An 8,348-nucleotide genomic window follows, 5' to 3' on the forward strand; every position below is an offset into this window, starting at 1 on the left:
ATAGTTACAGTAATTGCAACGCTCATTTTAGTCAATATATTGGCAATTAATTGATTTTTCTTAAAGCATAGTAACTTATAGTGTTTACCATTTGGCAATATAAGAGAAAATATTATGAAATCGCGCCATAACACGTTATCACTTTCCATTCTTAATCAATTTTATATGCATTTATAAGGGTTAAGAAATTCAAATATTTTTATTCATTTTTTAGGCAAATATCTAAGATTAATCTCCGAATTAGAGATAAAATCCGTTAATTATTATTTAAGTTTACCAGATATCATATTAAGAAAAATGCGACGGTATCATCTGGATTCGTAATCAACCGAATAAATACATAATTTATAAAAAAGAATGGCATTGAAAAGAAGGGAGATCAAGATCATCGATATTCTCAACTAATTAATTCAATGCTTAATTAATGTGTAACAATAAATAATGACGATATATTACTTCTAAAATTTAATAAAATGTATTGATTATTTTCAAACTATTTTTACTATATTATAAATCAATAATGTAAAATATTTCTTAAAAATCAATTTTTATTTTAGAAATAAAATTTTGTAAAAAAAATAAAAACCAAATTTTGAGTATTATAATTATATAAAATAGATAATTATGACATTTTTTACAACAATTCTTTTTTAACTCGTCAGAAAATCCTTAATTATATGGAATTCACTAAAACACGGTAAAAAAATTTTTTTTTAACGAATTAATATAACCCGTCCTTAATATTTTGCAATGGGCCAGAATTTTAAAACGCTAAGACCGGTCAACTAATTATATCTAAACAGCCCTCTGTTTTAGTCCTCTAAATAGCTTCCACTATACCGCCTAAAAAGAGAGAAACTATTATGAATTACCACGACTTTGTTTTATTTATAATAAAAGGCAAATTTAAAACAAATTAAAATGGGTGTCAAAGCTATAAGACTGAATATCCTAGGCTAAACAGAAATAAGTTTTAAAAAATGAGCCATTACACGGCCTAAAAGGTAAAACTGGAAAATTTTAAGGAACCGAAATCAAGATGCTAAAAGTGGCAGATATATATATTTTTACAATATTTATTTTTAGAAAGAATTGATATTAGAATTCATTATATTTTTTTTTGTTTTATCATTTCCTTGATTTTATAATCAAGGAGCTATTTTTTTAAAAAAAAATCTAAATTATAACCACATGTTTGATAATAATATATAATTGTAAAAATTACAAAATTAGATTAAAAGATATTTTAGCTTCTTTCAATTTAAAATTTTTAGTGATCCTTTGAATAAAATTATTAATAAGAGGCAGAGAATGAATGTAAAATGCCTAAAATATTATTAATATAATATTTTTTTTGAGTGTTAAAATAAATTTTAAAAAAATTGACTTTTTAGAATTCCGACCATAAATAAATGTTTCAGTATAAGATTTCGCGTTCAGGATAAATAAATATTATTTTTTTAAACATTCCCTGAATCTCTTATAAATCAAATAATTTCAAATTTAAGGCTAAAATAAAATCTATTTTACATGAATATATATTCATTAATATAAATAGCTCGAGTCGTTTTTTTTATTATTTTATCATTAAAAATTTATAAATCGACCCCCATCTGCCATTTAAAATGAAACCTTATCACAAATACATTATATAATTATAACGTGAAACATATTATTATAATGATTATTATTTGGGGATGTTCGGTATGATGACCTGAATTAACACCATCAATTGAAACATTCCCCAAATTATCAATAATAAATCTGTATTCAATTGAAGCGGGCAATTTTTTATTATTAAAATATCATCTATCAAAAGTTACACGCTTCGAATTGCATAATTTATTTTAAAGAGTTATAAATTCAGCGGCAGTGAGGAAAGGTAGTTTGTACTAGAGTGAGGGCAGTGGCGTATCCAGGATTTTCTTATAGGGGGGGAAAAATTTTTGGGGGCTTCGCCCCCAAACCCCTTTTACCTGGCCTTCGGCCGGGTCTTATTTAGCTATTCTATAAAATTATTGATAATTTAATAATAATTATATTTCTATTTTTAACTATTATTTACTAATTCGTGCTTATGGATAGGATATTACAAGCCTCTTTTTTATTATTTCAAGTTAGGTATATTATATTTAATAAAGTTTTTTTAAATATAAAGTTGAAATAAAGTGTAATGTCATTTTTTTTATAAAATTTGCTTTAAAAACTAGCCTCAGCTTAAATTCTCATACAATATAAGTAGAATATAATTTTTTTATTGAAAATACTAATAGTAGTGTGTTTAAAATATTGACTAGAAAATAATTAAATTAACAAGTTTTTTTAACTTTTTATCAAATACAAGATTTTTAATTATTTCGTTTGTCGTTGGAACCAAATCTCTGTTTATATTTAACAGAGCTAACCCATTTAGCCGAGATTCACTCAAGTTGGAAATCCTTTCATTCGTACATGTTGTAATAGGCAAACATGCAAGAATATAAAACAACTTCGAAATATTAGGAAATTGAACTAAGGTTTCTTTACACCGATTGAGCGCATCAATAGCAAAAATAGCTAAACGTATAAATATTTATACCACAATTCGAATTCACTGATTAAATTTATTTCAGTATCAATCTCATAGGAATAAAATTTTTCTAAATATTTAATTATACCAATAGTGCCATTAGAAAATGAAGAAGGATCTTTGGGTAATAAAACTTGAAGATTGCTAAAGACTTATTTTTTATCTAAAACCCGTACTTTTATTTGCGATAAAAAAGTATCTAAGAATGGGATGAAAATGGATATTTTAAAATATTCTTCAGTTGAGCCAATATTTATTTACATCTCAATAATGGCCTAGGTGCTAGACGAGGTTTAATTAGTGTTATATCATAAAATTTAGCCTTCGATTCAACGTCTAGATAAATATTATGAAAATATTTATCTACATTCATTCTTATTGTATCTACCTGTTCATGTATATTTTCCGCCAAATCAATAACCTGTGAACCAAATCTAAATTTGGTTTTTGTAAATTTCTACAAAGTAGTGAGCTAAAAATAATTTATTGATGCAACTAGCAGCAATGATAAACTCTGATTGATCAATTGAATTCAATAATGATATCGCTGCTGACGACACATTACTTTTTTTCATGCTCAGCCTTATTTATAAATTATCGTTTGATTTCAATCTCTTTGACTAAATATTTTTCCATTTTATTAATATTTTTGAATAATATGTTGGAAAATTGATATTCAAATATTTGTAAAATTTTGATTGGTGGGAGGGGGGGGGGGGGTGGGGGTAAAATTTTTATATTTTTATTAGCTTAAAATGATATTTATGAAAATAGTCAAATTTGCGATGGGGGGGGGAAATTTCCCCCTTTCCCCCCATTGGTTACGCGCCTGAGTGAGGCTTTAAGATTTTTATAATCATATAATTCTTCTGGCTATGGCCTAAATATATGTAAAACAAACCTCAAAACTTTCTTAACTTTATAAAATAATGAAACATGTCCAAAATCTTCAATTAAAATTTTTTTAAAGTTTTGTTATACATTCCATTTAATTTAAATACTTCCCATTTGAATTAATATAACTTCCAATTTAATTTTAAAATTATAAATTAATATTGCTTACTTGTTTTTTCGTAAAAATATCACAACTTTATAAACTTTAAGCTAAAATTTGTTAAATTTTTGTAATTTCTTTAACTTTAAAAAATTAAAAGTTAAAATTTCAGGCCCGGCCCGGATATGAAGAAATTTTGTTTTCGAGTCCAGTTCGGATTTTAAAAAAAAATTCTTTTTAAGCTCTACCCAGGATCTTTTTACGAAATTTTTTGTCATGGCTAAGGATTTATATTTTATCATATTTCAACACGATCCGCTAAATTTAGAATGCCCTTATCAATAATTTTAGCTGTATTTTGCAAATTGTTTCAAGAAGAAATTGAAAATATATGAGCAGTAAATGAGGAGGTTCTAAATCGCTCAAAATTGGGAATCTCGCTTATATCTTCTAGTAAATTTTTGAACAATATTGAAATAATATTAATAGATGCTAGGACAGTCAATACTTGTATTTGAATTGAGTTTATAAAAAAATCGCTATTTTATTATTGTTCCTAGAATTTGTAACACTTTTGGGAATATTCATGATATTTACCCCATATAGCGATTTCAATTTGATCCTTAAGTATTTTTTACAATTATCCAATTTGATATATAAACAATATAATTCAATCAACTTCAGTCCTTAGAGTGTGAACAATTATTTTCCAGAGCAGGTGATTTAGTAACAATATAAAGAAATAGGTTTTCAAGCATTGTTCTTTTTGGGCAAAATCTAGAGGCTTAGGTAATATTTGGCTAAAATCTTGACTTAGCCATTTTTTAAAATCGGCTTAATCCATGTGATCCTTAAAATACAAATTATATAATGCCAATTTTTAATCTAATTTTAAGGAAGCTTTATTTCTATAATTTTAATATATTTATTGTAACCCATACCTGACCGGACTGAACTGTGACCTGCTCCAACAATAATGCATCTGCTGAATAACCCTTTCACAAATATCATATTCCCGGATTTTTTTTACAAAATGGACATTTACGGTAATTTTGTGGTAATGCCTTACGCGGAAAAGGTTTAGCGAGTGAATTGACATGAACGATGAAAAATATATAACCTAGAAATGGTAAGAACTTAGTCAAACCTTATCTAATGAAAACACGACTAATGATAGTTTTATCCAACGTAGGAAGTAATATAAGACGGTATCAATTATAAGCAGTAGTGTTAGTTGCATTACATTATATTATATCACTTGATATTTGAGATTGTATTCCATACACTCCATTTCCGTATATCTTACAAGTGGGAGAAAATATAGGACAGGCTTCTAAGTGTTAAAACATAATAAGGATTAGGTGGTAAATCTCAGAGTATTTTATCTCATTAAGACGCCGCTCATATAATATGTTGAAGTTGACTAAGATGATAGTAGAGGTGAGTCTATATGGAGAGCTAGAATCCTTTTAGGAATAAATTATGAAAATTGTGCAAGGAACTAGTAAGGACTGAGATAAGAATGATTAGGTGAATAGGTATTGTAATAAATTAAAATAGGTTGATGAGATTTGGGAAGGTTTTACAAAAGATGGATAGCAATAAAAATATACCATGAACAAGATCGATTTTTACGGATGAGGCAGGGTAGTAATCCAAAATAAATGGCATTGGCGGTGAATGTCATAATATATATGACATCGTTTAACTTTCGATATGTATGCGTAAGATCGTTAAATGAGAAAGGGGGAATTTGAAAAAGTGAGCCACTAATAGGATTAAATCTCCATAAAACGAAAAACTTTTAAAAATAAAAATAATCATATATAAAATTAATTAATTTAGAAATAACAAAAGATTTCAAACAAATTTGATTTGGTTTAAGTAGAACCTAATGAATCTAAGGAATACAACTCATTATTGGCAAAGAAATATTTTGTATTAGACATTAAAATAATTTAAAAAAATGAAGGAAACTATTATGCTTCACTCATTGATAAACTCTTTTGGTCTTAATCGGATTTTTCAAATTGCTTTTATATTTGAAAATTAAGTTATGCATAGATAATTTTCATTTTGTAATTAAATATATCATTAAGACAAATTTTTATATTTTGAACACAAAAATCTAAGTAAATATTGGATCTAATTTTTTAAAGATTTATCGCATTTTTTTATAGACACTTATTATAAGGAAAACAATTTTAAAACAAAATAAGAACTTTTAAATATATTTAGAGCTTTTAAATAAAATTAAGATGATCGAACAAACTCCGTGAGGTCCGACCTCCACTAGAGCACAAAAATTAGCATTTTAATTTCATAATTTTTAGTAAAATAAATTTGGTGAACAAATAAATTCTTATTTTCTCGTTTTTTAATTAATTTGCTTGCAAAAATTATTCTGAAATGGAAGGAAACAGGGTTAGTTTTTTTTTAAAATATAAAATGAGAATTATATTTATTAAAATTTTGTCATTCAAAGAAATAATACCGAGCGTTATGAGGGAAATCGAGAAAAACGCTTAAGAAAATATGATCGGGTTTTAATTAAAATATTAGATTTTAAAAAGAGGTTAGAAGATTTAGGGATATCTTTAATGAGTGTAATTTGACTTTTTAGGTTATCTTAAAATTCACTTGTTAAATTAGGTTGTCTACGAAACTTATTTACATCTTATAGGTATTGCAAAAAATTCGCTTGGAAATTTTTATCTTTTAAATCGAATTTTTAAATTTTTTTTGATTTCCTCACTATTTAAAAACATCAAAAAAATGTCAAAAGAAGAGCCATTAAAAAATGTCAGCAATTTAAAATAATTGTAACCGATAGAACCTGGAGAAAAGGGACATATAGACAAACAAATTGGCTAATAAATTAATTAATTTGTCAATTTTAATTGACTCAAATTTGTTGCCCATTGAATTTTTTTACTTATGCCAAATGTTAAAATAGAATTACAAATGTTACGGTGACAGCAAATAAATGAAATTTCTTCAAATTTAACTGATTAAAAGTATATAAGATCTACTGTGAGTTAGGATATATTATATATAATTTATATTTAAGATGATTTTAAAATATATAATAATAAAAGTGCCGATTTTTTGCGTAAAGCGGCATATTAGATAGAGCCAGCCTTGCTTGTATGTATAGAATACCTATTCTTAAAATTTTAGACGATTTAACCACACCTTAATATTTTTAATTTTATATTAAAGGCCTGCAGAGGTATAAATTTTAAGCCCAGACCGGATTTTTTAAATTTTATTCATTTTAATTGACCCTGATTTTCGAATTTTGTTATTATAAAAAATTAGCATATATTTTGTAAATTGTTATCTTCCGTTACCTTAAAAGTTCTCTCTCAGAAAATGTTCATGTAAATAGAAATCCTTCAACTGTTCATTCCTTCACACCTTGGATTATGAATGGGTCAAAGAAATACCAAGCTCTAATTTAGAATTTTAAACACCATTGAAGACCTTAAAATCTCTATTTCTTCGACTATCTGTGACCTTGTAACACTTACTAACTGATCACTCTTCAATAGTCCTATCGATAACCCGGGATCACACCATTCATTGTCGCAAGGAGTACTACCTAAATACTAAGCCATAAATTCAACAATATTTAAAACTTCGAGGGTTACCAAATTTCTATCCTATTTTCAACTCCCAGGCCTCATTCCTAACACTTAAACTAGATCCGATGAGATTCCCCTCTTACCTCGTGATCAAGGCGTGCCCATTTTTGGAGAATACGCTTGCATAGATCTTTTTATCAGATTCTTTTCTACCAATTCCATCCCGAGAGCAAAAAATTTAAAAGCCACTAAATACCGCAACTTAAGCAATTTTGTTTTTTGTAGTCCCTAATACCCTGGATTCATTCTAACCTTAAGCCCTATTTTTATTCCAAATGATAAGGAACTAATATTTAATAACAGAGATCCAATAGATAACTTGCGGCAAAGAATATCAATTGAAATATTTATCCGACTTAACTTAGAGGTTTTTTAAATATAGTATTGTCGTGTTATTTTTTTAGATATAGTAAAGATGTTATTCTTAAATAGCATATAATGCAATTTTAAAAATTTTAATTAGATATAATAAAGATATGTTATTTAGTATATAATGCAATTTTTAAATATTTTAATTAGATTAAATAAATAATTATTTTCATATTATAATATTTAGCATAACTAAAACACTTTAACTGTTAGAAATTTCTATATCACTTTACTATTTGCAATAAAGACTTGCTTTTAAGGCTTAGTCTATCTTCTATTGTTTTTACTAAAAAGCAAATTCTATAAATCATGACATATGATAATGGGTTATTTAAATGGACAATAAATTTATTATAAAGCTTATAATACATATTTCATTTTAATCAAATTTAATCAATAGTTTAGTTTTGTCATTTAAAATCGTTTAGATATAAACACCAAGTTGGACTTATTTATATTAAAACTCGATGTCTTATGCACAAATTTGAATTTCACTCCAATATTTTACCTTGCGTGTGTAATATTCTATATCATATATATATCATCAAATATTAATTTTTTATACATAAAAAATGAATAGTTTATATACAATTTCTATATAATATCAAAATAAAACTTAAAATTTATGCCTTATAAAAAAAATTTATTATTTACGTTGGATGTAATTAATTTTATGTTAGCCACTCAAACTAAGTGTATAAAATAATGTTTTTGTTTATATTATAAAAGCTTTAAAAAAATTCAGAAAAAATCGATATGGACTATAAAA

Source organism: Gordionus sp. m RMFG-2023, chromosome 3, assembly GCF_954871325.1.
Source record: "Gordionus sp. m RMFG-2023 chromosome 3, tfGorSpeb1-WG-v2, whole genome shotgun sequence".
Lineage (NCBI taxonomy): Eukaryota > Metazoa > Nematomorpha > Gordioida > Chordodea > Parachordodidae > Gordionus > Gordionus sp. m RMFG-2023.